Genomic DNA, 20780 nt, shown 5'->3' on the forward strand with positions numbered 1-20780 from the left:
GCATAGAAATATACTGCTGGATCTGTGGACTCGAGAAGAACACCCAGAAATAAACCCATATGCCTACAGATTCTTGATTTTTGACAAAGAAAACACCACCATACAATGGAAAAATGATAGCATCTTCAAGAATTGGTGCTGGTCTAGCTGGATGTCTACATGTAGAAGAATGCAAATACATCTGTACTTTTCACCCTACACAAAACTATAGTCCACCTGGATGAAAGAACTCAACATAAAACTATACACACTAAGTCAATAAATGGGACATCAGAAAACTGAATATCTCATGTAAAGCAAAGGATACTGTCATCAGAACAAAACAACAAGCTAAAGACAAGGAAAGGATATTCACCAACCTATATTTGATAGAGGGCTAATATCCAGAATATATAAAGAACTCAAGAAGTTAAACAACAGCAAAGCAGTTTTTAAAATGGGGTACAGAGCTACTCAGAGAATTCTAACAGAGGACTATCAAATGTCAGGGACGCACTTAAAGAAATGCTCAACATTCTTAGTCATCAAGGAAATGCAAATCAAAACAATCCTGAGATTCCACCTTACACCCATCAGAATGACTAAGTTTAAAAACTCAAGTGAGAACATATGCTAAAGAGGTTTTGGAGAAAGGAGAACTCTCTTACAAAGCTGGTAGGAATGTAAACATGTACAACCTCTTTGGACATCATTCTGGCATTTTCCCAGAAAATTAGCAATAGTGCTACCTCAAGATCCATCTAGAGCATTCCTGGGTACATATTTGAAAGATGCTCAACCATACAACAAGGACATTTTGTTCAACTATATTCATTGCAGCTTTATTCATAATAGCAAGTTTCTTGAAATACCCTGGTTGTCCATCAACAGAGGAATGGAAGAAGAAATTGTGGTACATTTCCACAGTGGAATATTACTCAGCCATTAAAAATGAGAAAATCATGAAATTTTCAGGCAAATGGAGAGCACAAAAAAAAAAAAGATGATCCTAAATCAGGTAACCCAGAAGCAGAAAGACACCATGGTATATACTTACTTATAAGTGGATATTAGATATATGATATAGGATTAACGTACTAAAATACAGATTCTTAAAGAAAGTAAACAACAACAAGGACCCTAAGGAAGGGGCTTGATCCTCATTCAGAAGAGCAAACAGGATAGACATAGGAAATAGGAGAAGACAAGGAACAGAACAGGAGCCCTCCATAGGGTCCTCTGAAAGACTCTAGTCAGCAGGGTATCAAAGCAGATGCTGACGCTAATTGCCAAATTTTGGGCAGAGTGCAGGGAATCTTATGAAACAAGGCAGATAGAAAGACCTACAGGTGACAGGAGATCCACAAGGAGATCAACAGAGCCCAAAAATCATGGCCCAGGGGGTCTGCAGAGACTGATGACTCAACCAAGGACTCTACATGGAGAGGACCTAGGCCCCAGTTATTTTTTTGTGGGTATTCAGTATTGCCTTTTCTGTTTCTGTGAGGAAACACAGTGTCTAAGGCAACTTTTTTACAATAGTTTCCCTTGGCTCATGGTTCCAGAAGGATATGGGATCACTATGAAAGTGATGTGACAGCAAGTTTCAGATCTGGCAGCTGAAGAACTCACATCATCATCTTGAGGCCTGAAGCAGAGAAGGAAACTGGAAATGCTGTAGGAAATGTAAACTCTCAAAGCCCACCTCATAATACTTCAGCAGGACAGCATTTCTGAATTCTTCCCAAATGGCACCACCAACTGAGAAGGATTACTCTCTCTGACATCAAGCCTACATGCCTGTTTCCTGTTACACGAGCCAATTCATGAGGAAGAAAAACTCTTTAAGTCAACCTTTAGAGGCATCAGAATCTGGGTTACAGAAAGGAATGCATAGGCAGTATCCTAGCAACTGAATCTCCAGTGGGCAGGAAAAGAGTGTAGTGAAGCTCGTTCCTTTCCCCAGGTGGCCAGACTTGTCTGCACCTGGCTGGCTTTCCTTCAGGCTTGTGCTTTAACTTTAAACCAATGCCCAAAATTCTTTGGTGTCTCAAGGTCACATGTTTAGTAAAAATCAGGTGATACCCAGAGAGCTCATTGACAGCAGGAAGTTTATGGATGCCTCCATTTTCTTCTATGCAACAATAACCAAGAAGTCACATGGCATTTACCTTTTCATGAAATCGTTAGTAAAGAACATGGCAAATTCATGGTTGCCTCCATGGTGGTAAGGTTATTATCCAAAAGATGATCAAACCACATGATTCCATTGTGCTCAAGGTCAATGGGGTGGTTTGAAAAAGAATGGCCCAGACATGTTCATGTATTTGAATGTTTGACAAATTGGCAGTGCCAAGGTTGAGTAGTGGGGCCTTGTTGCAGGGGGTATGGCCTTGTTGGAGGAAGTGTGTAACTGGGAAAGTGGGATTTGACTTCTCATATGCTCAACCAGGCCTAGGGTGACTCTGCAGCTGGCTGATCAAGATCTAGAACTGTCACCTCCTTCTCCATCCCCATCTCTGCCTGACCACTGCCATGTTTCCCTCCATGGTAATCATGGACTAAACCTCTGCAAATGTCAGCCAGCTCCTATTCAATCTTTTTCCTTTCTATGTGCATCCAAGGTCACCGCATGTTTTCATAGCAACAAAATCATAAGAAGAGTTAGCTCACCTTCAATGGATGGTGAGCTCAACACTCATTAGTCACATGGCCGTGTGGGATACATGGTTTAGATGACTCCAGTCAAACTCCCTTTTCTTTATAAAACCATATTAGTTTGTCCTGGATACAGGAGGAGAAGATTTCTATGGCTGGGGTAATTAGGCATGGAACAAAGGAAAGAATTCTGTTGTCTCAATCAGAAACTGTGGAGTCCACATATTTTAGCAGAGGAACTGCAACTGTGGAAGCAAAGCCTTGTCATTCAGGGGTTTTACCTCCTCAGTCCCCAGGTACAAGAGGTTTCTAGACCCCACTGTATTGTGGTTGACTGTGATGGGGCTGAGCTCAGATGGTTCTGGGACCTTTTATATGATCTGGAATTTAATACTTTGGGAAACACGCTTTCTGAAATAGTTTATCATGAGTAAAATATTGGTAGTGTGTGTGTGTGTGTGTGTGTCACTTTTGCTCAGAAAAGCATTGACTTATGGCATTGAAGACAGTCAAAATTAACCACCCCAAGAGACTGCCATTAACTGCAGAGCTGACCTAAATGTTGCCATCTTTTTCTGTGAGGACTGGTAGGGAGGGAAATTACAGATAATGATACACACAAAGAGGAGAGAGACTTGAACTAAAGTATGAAGCCTGGATAAAAACCTACGTTGGAAAACTTGCAGTGTTCAATCTCTCCCTAGTCAGCATAGGTCAGGGGAGATGAAGGAAGCCTGTCACAGAGCAGGAGGAGTTGGCTCCCCTGTGCCAACAAGAAATGATTTCTCTCTTCAGTTTGTTTCTACTTTCTTTTTCTCTAGAGCTATCTCTGCCTTGGTGGCTCACCCATGTTGGTTTACATTTTGCTGAATGTCTTTTTATAAGATTTCTTGCACCCAAATTTCATATGAAGCACATATGTCTCAACCCTGAGATGACCCAATTACCAAAACAGGACTTTTTGGTTCCCCACAGCATTTCTTAATTTTGGTGTATGCACAGATGGTTCTTGCGTCCCTGCTAATTTCCTTGGACCACAGTCACTGTAATGTCTCAAGACCTGCACCCCAGGGGTTCCTTTACTCAGATGGAGAATTCTCAAGGTACAAGGCCATTACAGAAGCTGGTGGGAGGCATTTATCTTCAGAGGATGATTCAGGTGTTTCCTTAACTGACTTACCTTCTCACAATAAATTATGAATTGCTACAAATAATTGCCTGGACAAGACTACCTTTTCACTTCATCAGGAGGATGTGCTTGTTAAAAGAGAACTTACCTATTTGGGAGAAGAACAGTTCCTCAATAGCAAATGCACTTTGTTTTATCCTAAGGAATGTGATGGTGACTGAGTTTTTTCTTCAAAATTTGTGGTCAGAGCTCATAATCTCCTTCACAATGTGAGTATGAAAGGAACTGGTGCATATGGAAAGAAGGAGGAAGGGGAAGGAAGACATTGCTCCAGGAAAAGAAAGGTCACTGATCCTGGTCATCAAACAACTAGAATTCAGACATGTTCCTGGGAAGGAAGAATATTATGCTGGATGGAGGACATGTTGAGATTTGAATTCCATATGTTAAATACAAGTTTTACACTCTTTGAGAGAAAAGACTTGTGGTTGATATTTCTTTTTATATTTATTTTTAATTTTTGTATTCAGTTTACATCCCAATCACAGTCCTCTCCCTCCTCTCCTTCCTATGGCTCCTTCTCACCCTATTTGTCCTTCCCCTTGTCCTCAAAAAAGGGAGCCTCTTTCCAGCACTGACACATCAATTCATATCAAGACTGAACTCCTCCTCATCCTCAGGCCAGGCAAAGCAGCCTGGTAAAGATGAAGCAGTGAAAATCAGGCAACACATTTATGTCATAGACAGCACTTATTTCTTACAAGCATCTGTGTAGCTGCATCTGTAGAAACCAGAGATTAACAGGAGACGTATAGAAGGCTATTCTGATCTGCCCCATGTCTGGAGAAAACTCTAGAGATGAATGCCTCTCTGTCTGGGAAAAAAAAAATCTCAGTTCCTGAAAAGTCAGTAACCCATTTCTTGGCATATCTGCGTTTTTCAATTGTTGCTGTGTTAGCTTGTGGTTTTCCTACTAAGATGATTGAGATGGCTAATACATTGGTTTTAAATTGTTAAAAATTCTTATACCTTGTCTGTGTGTGCTCGTTGGCTTTAGCTGTCAATGTTACATAGCTTAGCATGATCTGAGGTAGTACCAACTGGGGGTTCCCCAGATGACACTCACTTGTGGCTATGTTTGTGGGTGAATACAGTGGTTGTGAATTCAGTGGCAAACCCCAGACACTGATGGTCTAAATTTATCTCAACACGTGGCCTGGGCTGGTTAAGAAAATTTACATAGAAGTAGACAGTGACCTTGTAAAAAACATAGCAACAAAAGTGTTCCACCATAATCCATGCCTTCATTTGATAGCCTGAGTTTCTTTCCTGAGCTCCCTCAATGTTTGGGGCCTGCCAGCATCAGCCAAAGAAGCCAACTTATCACCTGAGTCATTTTCCATTAGTGGAGTTAATGACAGCAACAGAGAAGAAAGGAAGAACAAAATTTGTACCCTCAAAATATGCTTGTCATTGTCAGAAAATCCAAGTATTGTTGTTTTTACCAATATACAATATATAAGAAATCTCGATATCAAAAGCCACTTTATGTTTAACATGGAGATTAATGTTTTATTCCAGGAAGTACTGAAAGAAGGGAGTGGCGAGAGATATACAGGTCATGGAGGTTAAGGTAAGGAAGATTCAGTGGAAAATAGACTCAATGAAAAGTTGGCTAGAGGTTACATGATTATTTGAATGATGATGGCCCAATATGCTTATGTAATTGAAAGCTTGGTATTCAGCTAATGGAACTGACTGAGGAAAATTAAAAGATAATGGAATCATTGGATGGGGTGTGTCACTCTCTGGAGTCTAAGTATGGCTCCATTTCAAAAAGAATATGGTGAGAAGGACAACCTGGTGAAAGAGTTGTCACCACACAATCTTCTATTTTCTGAGTTATGGGGACATGTGAGGGCACTGTGCTGGTGGAGTTCATGGAGATATGTGCATGTTTGAATGTGTATGTATGTGTGTGAGAGACAGAGAGAGAACAATCACCCAAAGGTCTGGGACTGTGTTGAGCCCCTTGGAAGATGTATATGTTACAGGTATCTAAGGGCCCCAGTCTGTGTGTGAATCTCTCAGTCAGAAGAACAGGGAGGCTGTGTCCATGGAAGATAGGATTCAGCCTTATCTTTTGTGAAGTCCTGAGTGAGTTTTCCTAAATACAGAGCCATCTCATCAGCCCTTAGAAAGCAACATTTTAAAGCTTTGTATGTGTTTCTTTTATTTGGATGTTTTGCATTCACCTGTCTGTGTGTCTTAACTGCAAAGGCCAAATAGGACATCAGATCCCTTGGGGATGCATTTACAGCTTATGCTTACCTAGCTTGTGATTCCTGAAATGGAACCTGTCTCCTATAACAACACCCAGATCTGCCCCATGTCTGGAGAAAACTCTAGAGATGAATGCCTCTCTATCTGGGAAAAAAAAAAATCTCAGTTCCTGAAAAGTCAGTAACCCATTTCTTGGCATATCTGCATTTTTCAATTGTAGCTGTGTTAGCTTGTGGTTTTCCTACTAAGATGATTGAGATGGCTAATACATTGGTTTTAAATTGTTAAAAATTCTTATACCTTGTCTGTGTGTACTCGTTGGCTTTAGCTGTCAATGTTACATAGCTTAGCATGATCTGAGGTAGTACCAACTGGGGGTTCCCCTATGCCCTCTATAACCAATTTTTATTTGAATTTAATTTTACAGATTTTAATTAAAATATATTACATCATTTCCCCTATTTTTGTCCTTTCTCCACCCCATTTCAAATTCTTTCCTTCCAATGTCTTAAAAAAGAATGTGTGAATAAGTATGGATCGATGTATATAAACAAAACTTAGTCCATTTATATGGCATGTGTGGGTAAGGGTTTTTGTGCTTAACCCTTTCCATAGGGTATATAAATAAGGAACTCACCACTGCCTGAGGCTAATTCTCCCACTTCCAAGAGTATTCTAATCTTCAATGCCCAAAATAAGTCTAACTCTGAAGTGACCTGACCTGTCTTGGACAGGAAACATTAGCAAGCAAGGGGTGGCAAATTCCTTAGGTAACACATGGTGCTGGCATGGCCTGGATGTTATGGGGCTGTAGCGAGGACTATGGACATTGGTCTTATCCAATCAGTCTCCGTTTCCATTATGGACCTCCCATTATATCATTGACCTTGGATATTTGCTAGGATGACATTGAAATCTTCAAGTTCCTGCCTCCTCTTTTTAAACACCACTACTATAGGCCTGTGTTACCAAGCCTGGCTTAGGTGGTTTCAACCTCAGTGACTTAGTAGAATGTTGAGATGAGTGTAATGAGTGGTTACACGTAAGTATACATACTTATGTCTGTGAGGCACCTGTTCACTCTTTGTTGAATAAGGACAGAACTCGGATTTACTATGATGAGTGATAAAAACTCAATGTTAAAGAAAAAAAAATCATTTTTCTTTATAATTATAGGAGAGGATTTTAAACCAAACAATTGTAATTGAACAAAGATTTTTTTTCTCTTAATGGAGTTAAGACAAGAGCGTGTGTCTTTCCTACTATGACCATTTGAACTCAGCGATTCATTCTCAATAAGCCCATTGAAAGAACTGAGTTACTGAGGAAGACCGTGCCCAACTATACTGCAGACACTAAGAAGGCAAGGTAAGCAGATCTAGTATGTATACTAACTTCCAGGTAGGCCTGAGACTCAGAGTGAGACTATTCTTTCAAATGAAAAAACAAACAAACAAAAAAAAAAGAAATCAATGATTGACAATGAAATCATCTTTAATTATTTATTTCTTACAATTTCTTTATTTTGTATCCTGGCTGTATCCCCTTCCATATCAACCCATTCTCACCCACTCCCCATCTTCCCATATGCACCATCCCTAGTCCACCGATAAGGGGGTAGGTAAAAAAGAAAAAAAAAAGCAATGGTTAAAACACAAATTATTAACGAAACCTGGAAACATATTAACATATTTCTTCATTGTGACTAATTTTGAGCAGTGATGAATATATAAGTTTTCACTTTATCTTTCTTCCTACAAGTGAAATTTGGTAATTGCAGACATGATAATGCATTTAAAAGCAGGCTTATTGCAAACAGTTCTCAGAGGGTTCCCGGTTCTTAAGGAATTGCATTAAAGGTCCATGCAGAAAACATAAATGTGGCCAGAGAGAGGAAGGGAGCAAAAGAAATAGAGAGAGAACACACAGAGATTAAACAGAAAGAGAGAGAAGTAACACAGAAAGAAAGAGTGAGAGAAGAAAAGTATATAGAAGAAAACAAAATATCTAGCTATATGGGGAAGAGCCTCTGGGAGATAGCAAGCCCATTCTACAGGACTGGAAAATTAATGTTAGAGGTTGAGTATGCCAATCATGTCTTTTAGAAGGTAGTGATTGAGGGATGCTGGGAGAACCTGGAAGCCAGATCCCTTCTGTCAAAAAGGCACCTCAGCAGCTTTTCTCAGGTGTGAAGTACAACATATGGTACCTAATTCATCCTTTAGGTTTAACAGGTTTAGACAGCAGGCAAGAGATACACAACTTAGTAATATAACCAAGCCACATATTAAAAACTTCCCATCTGTAAATTCCTCCCCCATGCTCAGCTTATCTTCTGCAAGGTATTCAAAGAATGACATAATGTTATTGAGCAGAAAATACCTCATCTACAGGCATAGGTCTTTTGAACAATGACATTCCAGAGGAAATCAGAATTTCATGGAGTTCATTGATTGACTAGATATTCACCCAAGGGAGATATAGGAATGTTTATTCAGAATATCCTTATTCCTGCTAGGCAGAGGGATTACAGGGATGACAGAGTGGGGACTGAGGAGATTTAAACTCCTATTTGAGACCACAAAGTGGTGGCCTGCTTGGTATTCTGACTGACAAGTACACATGTCTGAGAAGACAAAAGAAGAAGGGAAGAACTGGAGAATTGACTCACCATAGCTGAGTAGATACAGAGAATACAGTAGGAGGCAGCTTGTCCTCAGGTTGTCTAAAGCAGGCAACCAGACCTCAATCATCATATTTCGATGGCCAAAGGAGATGGGACAAAGTTGTCTCCCACTCTGTACATATCTGCCATGGTCGAAAACCCCATGAACCTTACACACACACACACACACACACACACCAGAAGTGGTTCTTTTTAAGTAACTATCCTTGCTGTTACATTATCTAGAACCTTTTATATATTTCCTATAGAACATAGTACTTCAAGATGAAATGACAAACGGATAATTAGCAGAAACATACAGAATCATGGAACATCAAATTATATATTCATATTCATATCACATCAAGCTATGTAGTGAGATGCAGTCAATGGCTAATTATACCACATTCATCAGCTTTCTCTTCAGTATCAATCATTCATGAAAGTGAAGCCTATAGAAATGAACAAAGATTTTTATCATACTAAATACATTCATAAGGTTTTCTCTCTAGTATGATTTTATTCCTGGCTTTGAAAAAAAAAATGTGGCATGCAAAGGCTTTACTGGTAATATGCAGAGAGTTTCACTCCAGTATGAAATCTTTCATGCTTTTGGAGATCACAGCAATATTCAAATGCTTTACCACATTGAGTACATTCTTAGGGTTTCTCTGAAGTATGACTCCTTTTATGCCTCTGGAGACCACTACAACTTGCAAAGGCTGTATCACATTGATTACATTCATAGGGTTTCTCTCCAGTATGTGTTCATTTGTGCACTTGGAGCCTATTGTATCATGAAAAGGCTTTCCCACACTGATTACATTTGTAGGGTTTCTCTCCACTATGTGTTCTATTATGTACTTTGAGATTACTGGTTTCTGAAAAGGCTTTACCACACTGATTACATTCATAGTGTTTCTCTCCAGTATGTGTTCTTTTATGCCTCTGGAGACTGTTCCAACATGAAAATGCTTTACCACATTGATTATATTCATAGGGTTTCTCTCCAGTATGTGTTCTTTTATGCTCTTGGAGATGTCCGTGTTGTGAAAAGGCTTTACCACACTGATTACATTTGTATGGTTTCTCTCCAGTATGTGTTCTTTTATGCACCTGGAGATTACTGTAGTGTGAAAAGGCTTTACCACACTGATTACATTCATAGGGTTTCTCTCCAGTATGTGTTCTATTATGCACATGGAGACTACCAGGGTGTGAAAAGTCTTTACCACACTGATTACATTTGTAGGTTTCTCTCCAGTATGTGTTCTTTTATGCTTTTCGAGACTACTGGGTTGTGAAAAGGCTTTCCCACACTGATTACATTTGTAGGGTTTCTCTCCAGTATGTGTTCTTTTATGCACATGGAGACCACTGGATTGGGAAAAGGCTTTACCACACTGATTACATTTGTAGGGTTTCTCTTCAGTATGTGTTCGTTTGTGCACCTGGAGAATATTAGTGTTTGAAAAGGCTTTCCCGCACTGACTACATTTGTAGGGTTTCTCTCCAGTATGTGTTCTTTTATGCACCTGGAGATTACTGTGGTGTGAAAAGGCTTTACCACACTCTTTACATTTGTAGGGTTTCTCTCCAGTATGTGTTCTTTTATGCCTTTGGAGACTACTGGGGCATGAAAAGGCATTACTCCTTTGGTTACATTCATAAAGTTTCTCTCTAGTATGTGTTCTTTTATGCATTTGGAGACTACCATGTTGTGAAAAGGCTTGACAACAATGATTATAGTCACAGGACTGCTGTCCTGTATGAGTTCTTTCATGCTTTTGGAGATCACTGCAATATACAAAGGCTTTATTACTTTGATTACATTGGTATGGTTTCTCTCCTGTTTGTGTTCTTTTATGCATTTGGAGATTTCCATGTTGGGAAAAGACTTTCTCACCCTCATTACATTCATAGGGTTTCTCTCCATCATGTGTTTTTCTATGTAGGTGGAGTTGACTCTGTTGTGAAAAGCCTTTACCACATTGATTATATTTGTAGAGTTTCTCTCCAGTGTGATTCCTTTTATGCCTCGATAGATTAGTGGGATGTGTGAAGGCTTTACCCCAGTGGTTACATTCATAGGGATTTTCATATATAGGTGTTCTTTCATTCCTGCAAAGATAATAAGTATACATGTAAGCTTTACCATGTACATGACACTGATGAATCTTTTTATCGGTGTAAATTAAGTTTGCAATTTGCTCTCATTGTAAAATGAAGTTACATCTTAAACTTTTATCACGTTGTTTACATTCATAGTTTCCCCCTTGACTATGGGTGTTTTGTACCTTCCAAGATACCTTTGATGGTAAGAAACTTATAGCATCATTTTTCTATATGTGGTTTTTCACATATTTAAAAGGACCTAGGAGGACTCACCTTTAACACAGTGAATGCATTCATAAATTTTCCTATATCCATAACCACACTGAATTTGTAAAGTGAAACAGAATGAACACAACAATTTCCATCGGGCCAGTAATCATAGGAATTTTTTTGTAGTGTGATTTCATTGTTTATATTTCCAATGAGGTTGGAAAACTAATTATATTAGTTGAATTTATTAATAGTCTCATGCTTTGACTAAACTTTCTGAATGTGATACAGGTTTATGATTCATTTGTTATTAATAATGAATGAATGAACACATGAGCAAATATTAATTTATAGTGTTGTCACTATCATGTGTTCTATTGTACATAAGTATAATGAGGTTTACAATGCAATAGGCTGTGATGATGTTCATCTGGAAAAAGCCTGCTCAGGAAAACTGAACTTTTGTGAATCCTTCTGAAAAGAACCTTTACACAGATGTAATGATGGAGACCTACAATATAATAACTGCTTTTGGGGAGACAATGAACACTCTTTAACATTTTAACTAATACTTCAGTACTGAATAATGATCAATAAATTAAATATAAACTGGCACCACATTCAGAAAGTCTGCACAAAATAAGGACTACTACATATCTTCTACTTGTTCTGGGAAAGAGAGGTATGTTTCCATTTTCCATGTCCGTATGCCCACGTGAGTTGTATCACACTTGACAAAAATAGTTATTTAAAAAAGAACAATGGGGGATCCAAGATGGTGGCAACCAGCGTACATCATATCTGAGAGGCCAAGGATCTGAAACTCTGAAATTGGTAAGTGGAGGGGCAGCTGAAGCCAGAACATCTACATTGCAGCTTCCTTGGCAAGAGGGGACAACACATGAGCTGAGACCATTTAGTTCAATGTCATCCAAGGACTCCTCTGGGGACTGAGAGTGGGAACAATCGATCCCTCTGCACTTTCCCTTCTCAGGTCTCCCTTCTCCTTAGCCGAGGCAGCCCACAGTGCCCCGCAGCTCCTAGCAGAGCACTCCCTGCTTCCTGACTAAGTCAGCAGGGGCAGGCCTCCTAAGTCCTCAGCGGCAGTTGCTGGCTATACCAGCCTTCCATGTCCCAGGTCTACAAGCAACTGTATTGGCCTTTCAGAGCCTCCCAGCAAGTGACTGTACCAGGTTCCCAGATCCTAAGTGGAGGGAAGCTGGCTGTACAGTCCACCCAGGACTGCAGTCTGGTGTAGGGTCTCCACAAGGCTTCCCATCAGACATCTGTACCTGCCTCCCACTTCTGCAGCTGTGGCTGGACTCCCAGTGGACTGTTTTACCATCTTCCAAGTTTTGCAGCTGCAGCACCACTGAGCTGATAGAGCTCCTATACCCACATTTGCCCCAGCAGGGACACATCTGAGAGTAGGAAACAGGGGGAAACCCTGTGTTCTCTCATTAGACCAAAGAGAGAATGGGTATGCCTTCAAATGAGTGCCTGCAGAGCCCCACATCCAGGGTCTCTGTACTCTAGCAGCCAGACATCAGATCCCTCCCACCCACACACCCACTGTGGACAACATTGGTATTCTTGGGACAGTGTTCTCAACATGGAAGGACAAAATCTATATAAAGAACTAAGGAAGTTAAACAGCAAAAAATCAAGTAATCCACTTAAAAAATGGAGTACAGTACTAAACAGAGAATTCTGAATAGAGGAATATTGAATGGCAGAGAAATACTTAAAAAAGTTAATCCTCACTAGCCTTTAAGGAAATGCATATTAAAAAGACCCTAAAATTTCACCTTACACGTATCAGAGTGGCTAAGATCAAAAACTCAAGAGACAACACATGCTGGAGAGGTTGTGGAGAAAGGGGAACCCGCCTCTACTGCTGGTGGGAATGTAAACTTGTACAACCACTCTGGAGAGCAATCTGGCACTTTCTCAGACAACTAGAAATAGCACTTCCTCAAGATCCAGATATACCACTCTTAGGCATATATTCAAATGAGGCTCAAGTACACAATAAGGACATTTGCTAAACAATTTTTGTAGCAGCCTTATTTGTAATAGCCAGAAGCTGGAAATAGCCCAGATGCCCCTGAGTGGAGGAAGGGAAGCAAAAATTGTGGTATACCTACACAATGGAATATTACTCAGCAATAAGAAACAAAAAAATCATGATATATGCAGGTAAATGGTAGGAAGAAAAGACATTAAGAGCAGAAAGGGAAAAAGGCCAAGTAACAAATAAAAGGAAACCTATCAGAATCACACCAAACTTCTCAACAGAAACTAAGAGAGCCAGTATGGCCTGGACAGATGTCACGCATAATTTAAGGGATCACAAATACCAGCCTCCACTACTATTCCCAATGAGGCTTTTGATCAACATAGATGGAGAAAAGAAAATATTCCATGACAAACTAAACTTAAACATAGCTACACAGCAACCCAGCCTTACAGGAGATGCTAGAAGGAAAACACCAATCCAATGAAAAGAACTACACACAAGAAAACATATGATATAGATAACTGCACAACAAAAAATTAAAAGAAAACATGCAAAACAGCACAGTAACACCCCCAACTCCACAAGAAGAGAAACTAACATTCATTGGTCACTATTGTTTATCAACATCAATGGAATCAGCTCTCCAAAAAACAATTCAAAGAATCAAAGAAACCAAGATCTGGATATATGAGAAAATCAACAAAAGAGGTAAACCCTTAGCTAACTAACTAAAAGGCAGAGAGAAACTATACAAATTAGCAAAATCATAAATGAAAGGGAGGACATAACAAGAGACACTGAGGACATCCAAACAATCATTAGGTCTTACTACAAAAGTATATACACCACAAAATTTGAAAATCTAAATAAAATGGACACTTTTCTTGTAGATTCCATTTACCAAAATTAAGTCAAGATAAGGTAATAGATTGAATAGTCCTATATCCCCCAAGGAAATAGAAGCAGTCATCAAAAGTCTCCCTTCCAAAAAATGCCAAGGACCAGATGGTTTCAGCAAAGAATTCTACCAGACCTTCAAAGAAGAGTTCACTCCATTTCTCTTCAAACTATTCCACAAAATAGAAACAGAAAGAACATTACCAAACTCATTCTATGAAGCCACAGTCACCTTGATCCCTAAATCACTCAAAGATGCAACCAAAAAAAGGGAATTTCAGCCCTATCTCTCCTGAACATTGATGCAAAAATAATCAAAAATTTCAAGCCAAATCCAAGAACACATAAAATATATCATACACCAAGACCTAATAGGCTTTATCCCAGGCATGGAGGGTGGTTCAATATATGGAAATCCATCAATGAAATTCACATATAAACGAACTGGATGAGAAAAACCACCTCATCATCTCCTTAGATGCTGAAAAAGCATTTGACAAAAATCCAACACCCATTCAAATTTAAACTCTTGGAGAGATCAGGAATACAGGCACATACCTAAACATAGTGAAGACAATATACAGCAGGCCTAGAGCCAACATCAAAATAAAAGCAGAGAAACTCCAATCAATCCTACTGAAAACAGGAACAAGGCAAGGTTACCCACTCCATACTTGTTCAACACTGTACTTGAAGTCCTAGCCAGAGCAATAAGAAAACTAAAGGAGAGAAGAGGATACAAATAAGAAGGGAAGAAGTCAAAGTATTGCTAATCACAGATGATATGATAGTACACATGAGTGACCCCAAAAATTCCACTAGAGAACTCCTTCAGCAAAGTGGCTGGATACAAAATTAAGTTAAAATAATCAGAAGCCCTCCTATATACCAAAGACAAAAGGGTTGAGAAAGAAATTAGGGAAACACCACCATTTACTAATGACATGAAGTACCTTGGTATGACTCTAACCAAGCAAGTGAAAGACCACTTTGAAAAGAAAAACAACTACAAGTTCCTGAAGAAATAAATTGAAGAGGATATCAGAAGATGGAACGACCTTCCATGCTCATGGATGCATAGGATTAACATACTGAAAATGGACATCCTGCTAAAAGCAATCTACAGATTCAAAGCATTTCCCTTCAAAATAGCAACATCAATCTTTGAAGACCTGCAAAGAACAATTCTCAACTACATATGGAAAAAGAAAAAAAAAAAAACAAAATTGCCCAAATGATCCTATACAACAACAGTTCATCTGTAAGTATCACCATCCTTGATCTCATGCTATACAACACAGCCATAGTAATAAAAACTACATGATATTGGCATAAGATCAGAATAGTCGATCAATGTAACCAAATGGAAGACTCAGAAAAATACCCACACACCTATAGTCACTTGATTTTTGACAAAGAATCCAAAAGCATACAATGTAAAAAAGACCAGCACCTTCAACAAATGGTGCTGGTCTCACTGGATATCTACCTGCAGGAAAATGCAAATAGATCCATACTACTCACTCTACAAAAAACGAAAGTCCAAGTACATCAAAGATATCAACATAAAACCAGACACACTAAATCAGTTAGAAGAAAAAGTAGTGGCACAAAAGCCGACACAATCAGAAAAATATTTGGCAGAATAGGATACATGCATCTCTCACAAGACAAGAATGGAAATGAGATTCTTAAGGGGTACTACATGGAGAGAGGAGGGAGTTTTACTGGGATAGTAATAGAAAGACAGGTTGGAAGGAGAGAACTGAGGTCAAGATCAAATGAGCCAGAGAATAAAATAGAACCTGAAGATTAGAAAAGACAGATGGAGTTAGTTTGAGACTATACAAAGCAATTAGGTGACAGCAGAAAAGCCAGATTTAATAAAGAAGCTAGGAGAGGAGTTTGAGCCAGAAAAGCTGAAATGAATCAGCCATCTATGAGATCAGAAAGAACAAGATAGGGTGTGTCTATTAAGCAGTAATTCTCAGAAGCCAAAAAACTCCTAGGCCTAAGGTAGGTTATATGGAACCTAGAATCTGCCCTGCCCAGGCCTAGGGTAGCACACAGAGGGGCAGTAATCTTTGGAGACCATGATTCCTAGCTTGAATAAAAGTCCTTTTTACAGTAATATCTGTTTAGCAAAGGTTTCACTGTCTTGATTCTTATCAAACTGCCTTGAAAACAAAATAACATAGCTTACATTGAGGAACATGAGTTTGGGAGAATTTAATATTCCTTAATACTCTAGAATATTGGATCTTTACACTATTGATTTTCTTTAAAACTCCTGGGACACATTGAAAATTTTTCACAGGCATATTTATATCAGCTTCCATGAGATAATTACCTTACATAACTTCTCGAACTTTGACACTGTTCTTCAATATTCTGGTCTTCCCAATTGTAGCCTAAAATATATACCAGAAAGAGTTGATATTTTATTGAAAATTAGGGAAAATTTAACTTTCTCTTTTCAGTGAACTTTAGAAACATGATTGATTTACTCTTCCTCATTCCAATTGAAATTACATAAGAGCATCATTGAGAAAAATCAACAACAGATGTCCCCTTTACCTTAATAATCAAAGAAAATTCACTGTCTTACCTATGGCTGTAAGGTGCTTGTAGGTGTCTATCATCACATCTTTGTAGAGACTCTTCTGGGAAGGATCCAGCAAAGCCCACTCTTCCCGAGTGAAGTACACATTCACATCATCATAGGTGATAGAACTCTAAATTATTCCAAATATGGGTATAAGTGAAAGCACAATAGTGGCAACAATGTAAAAGTATACTTAATTAACAATATATTCATATAATTCTGGTTCTGGTTCTTCCCTGACTTATCTCCTGACAGAGAAGTTCTGATGTACTCACCTGGTCATTTTAGAAGTAAACTAAATGAGGAGGTTCATCTCATTAGGCACCGTTTCAATAGAATTTAGCCTTACAAGAAAAATGTCAATTAACAAACATAAAGTAAGCAAGTCATGGATGTTGATTAACAGTACAGACCGCAGATCAGAGAAATTATATGCACAATTACTAACTACAATAATTATGGACAAGCAGGATGTATTGGCTCATGACTTTAATTCCAGTAGTCAGGAAGCAGAGGTATGTGTATTTCATTGTGCTGCAAGCCTGTCTGGCCTCCAAAACAAATTTCATGACATCCAGATGAGGTAAAGTTAAGGCCTTTATCTGCTGCAAAAATCATTCAATTAAGAAAGATACAAAGAACTCCATGGTATTTCTGAAGTTCCTTCAAAGAATTATATATTAAATACATTTCTGTATCTATCTTCCAGAAACCTGAAGTGTCCCAGTTTAAACTCTAATATTAACGAGAGCTTACTAAAAGTGAATGTGTGTTCAAACAGGTACAAAAGGACAGATGAAAACATTAGTACTGGAATAGCTGGTCATAAATGAGCAACATAAGGCAGTTGAGGTGGATCAGCAATGAAAAGCTCTTGTTGGTCTTGCTAATAACTGGGCTCAATATTCAGTGCTTACATTCAGGCTCACAACTACCCATTACTCCACATTCTGAAGTTCTGAGGCAGTTGGCTGACTATTGTGAGGACCAGGTACACAAGAGGTACATAGTCACACATACAGGAAAAATACTACTTGTATTACCTCATTTAAAAACTCAAAACAAACACAAGAGGTAGGAAGAATGTTACACACTTGCAATTCAATGACACAGAAGTCTCAGACAGTATTAGTGTCATGAGTACATGACATCCCAAGACAAAGAATATACTCTCTGGCAAATATTAAAACATAAGGCTGGATTTGGATCAGCACAATAGCATATGCTTGCATGGAGTCTAAGGTGGTATACTGGGGATCTTCCCCAATATCTTTGTTAATTGAAACCCAATTATAAGAATCTTCCCTAGTGCTCTAACTGAACACATGTGGCTCCTTTCCCTCCATACCATCCTGAAAACATAACACCATGAATACACTAGCCAAGCAGGCCATTAAATAGCAACACTCATCCAACACACTTTCTGAAACTTCAGAGTGCTAACAGAACCCCAAGAAAAAAACTGCCACACATCAAATCAGCAGTTAGTCCTATAATTGCCCCAAACCCAGATGCCTAGACACCAGTTTAGGAATAGATTCAAGAAGAGTCAGGCAATATGTCACCACCTGAGCTCAGCTATATTACCAGAGCAGGGAGTAACTATCTGAAAATTACAAAACTTTTTACAGAAACATAAAGGAATATATCTTCATCATTTCATGAAACATCCTCTATAATTGACCACATACTCAGACACAATGTAAGTCCTTAGAGTAAATTGAAATAATATCCTGTATCCTATCAGACCACCATGGCTTAAAGCTGGATGTATATATAGCATCAGAAAGTACACAAAGCTTATAAACTCATGGAAAGTGAATAACCTTCAACCAAGTGAAATAAAATGATTTCAAACAGAAAAAAATATTTAAAGAGTATAAAATTCAATGAAAACAAATACATATCACATGAAAACTCATGGAATATAATGAGGAATGAAAAAATGATGCTAAGAGGAAACTTCATAGCACAAAGTGCCTACATAAAGGTATTAAAGAGGATTCATACCATCAAGGTAACAGCAGACGTGAAAAGACTAGAACAAAAATATGTAATCACACAAAAGGAGTAGACATCAAGAAATTATAAAATTTAGGTAAAAAATAAAAAAAATAGAGAAAGAATCCATGAAATAAAGTTTTGGATTTTTGAGAAAAATCAACAAGACGGACAAACTCTAGTCAAAACTAACTAAAAGAGAGAGAGAATATATCAAATCATAAAATCAGGAACTGTATTAAGAATTTTTTTTTTCAATGCAGTTTATTCAGAAACCTTGAACAATCCTCGGACCCTGGGGAAAGCCAGCCCACAGCTTAAATAGCCTCTGGGTAGTCAACCCAGGCGTGCCACGGGGGCAATGCAGATAGGTCCACATACATGGAAGCAAGCCAGATCCTCAGCCTTAGCCAAATGTGGAGTTGTTCGTGACAGAGAGCACTCACCATCGGGAAGGTGGAAGGCAGAAACCAGCTCCATCTTTAAGGCATAGCATTCCGCAGCTCTCTACAGTTCCCCCTTTTTGTTTTAGACGCATCAGGCAAGAGTAGAGGTCTGATCTCTGATATTAGAAATAAATTGGGACTTTGTACAGATGTTCATTTAGGTGTCATCCACCCAAAGAGCATCAGACCCGTCCGATACCTTTTTCTCAGAGGCGGGACCTGGGGCATCAACCTGCATGCAATCAGACATGCTCTTCTCTGGGTCCAAAGCGGCTGACCCTGAGTGCAGTGCTTAGCCTCGCATCCTGAGCGTATCATTTTAGCTTTTTATGGTATCCAACCATGCTTGGGGAGAATGTCCTGCTTCAATGGCTGTAAAGGCCTGAATGATCATGGCTGCATCACACTGTTGTGAGACTCTAATCTTGCATATATACCACAGGCAAACCAAGGAGACCAACACCAGAAGGCCTGCTAACACTCCCATGCCCGCCCATTCCTTCAGATGATTCATGGCTGCAGCAATCCATGTTGATAATCCTGTGGCTAGTCCTGCGTCCACTCCGGTAGAATTTACTGTGACAATGGCCACTCTCAGCTGCTCCATCGTAGTATCGAATTCTCCAGTCCAATTACCTAAAATATAGCTTGACAATTGTTTAGACAGATTTGCAGCGCAGGAAAAATTCTCATGTTGTATGCTAGTGACACAAAGTCCAGCATACTTTCATTGACAGCCAGGTTGAGCGATTTGCCATAGGGTATCAATTTGCTCCTGCAAGAGGTCAATCCTCTGATTGAACACCATCAAGCTTCCTTTTAGTTGAGCATTAATTCTTTTATGTACAACTAAGGCATGAGCTACATTGGCTAAATGATTATTCAGGGTCTGAGCAGTCTGCCCAGTATGACTCATGGCTAATGCCCTGGTGGTAGCTCCAACAGCCGTCAATGAGATGGTAGTAACAATGGTGGCTGTAGTTCCAAGATCCCTTTTCTGTCTGAAGAGAGTCATAGCGTGAGGGGCATCAATGGGCATAGGCACCCAGTGAGGCATGCGAGTAACCAGGGCATACCTAACTTTACTAGCATTCCAGCATTGGGCAAAAAAGCAAGTATCATTACCACAATTACTTGGCTCTATCTGGCTAATAATGAATAAAAATGGGGGATATAAACAAACAGGCGTGGGCTTATAGGAAATATTATGAGAAGCCTTAACCCCTCGTTGGAACATCCTGCGTCAGTTCTAGAACTAGCAGTGGTGGTGTCCGAGGTCTGAGTAGGTTCAGGAGACCATTGCCCCCAGGGGCGAGACGTGCTCCATGCCAATTGACTAACTCCATGTTTTCCTCCAATTTTGAAAGTCATTTAAGGTTCTTAAATTATTTTTTTCCCTTTTTTCTTAAATTTTTCATCAATTACACTTTATTCATTCTGCATCCCCCCATAAGCCCCTCCCTCCTCCCATCCCAATCCCACCCTCCCTCCTCCCTCTGCTTGCATGCCACTCCCCAAGTCCACTAATAGGGGAGGTTCTCCTCTCCTTTCTGATCTTAGTATGTCAGTTCACATCAAAAGTGGCTGTATTGTCCTTTACTGTGGCCTGGTAAGGCTGCCCCCCCCCAGAGGGAGGTGATCAAAGAGCAGGCCAATCAGAGTATGTCAGAGGCAGTCCCTCTTCACATTACTATGTAACCCAATTGGACTCTGAACTGCCCTGGTCTACATCTGTGCAGGGGTTCTAGGTTATCTCCATGAATAGTCCTTGG

General features: G+C 39.3%; 1 protein-coding gene and 1 pseudogene across 1 annotated transcript in view; one reads left to right on the top strand and one right to left on the bottom strand.

Moving 5' to 3' along the window:
* Positions 1-11144, bottom strand: part of LOC132650747 (zinc finger protein 431-like) — a 52206-nt pseudogene extending 41062 nt beyond the window's left edge.
* The window catches only part of LOC132650792 (zinc finger protein 431-like), a gene marked incomplete at its 3' end in the record, with an annotated part of 459955 nt that overhangs the window by 276030 nt on the left and 163145 nt on the right, over positions 1-20780 (top strand). The gene's annotated exons all lie outside the window — the stretch shown is intronic.

This window comes from Meriones unguiculatus (assembly GCF_030254825.1).
Source record: "Meriones unguiculatus strain TT.TT164.6M chromosome 13 unlocalized genomic scaffold, Bangor_MerUng_6.1 Chr13_unordered_Scaffold_33, whole genome shotgun sequence".
In the NCBI taxonomy this organism is placed as follows: Eukaryota; Metazoa; Chordata; class Mammalia; order Rodentia; family Muridae; genus Meriones; species Meriones unguiculatus.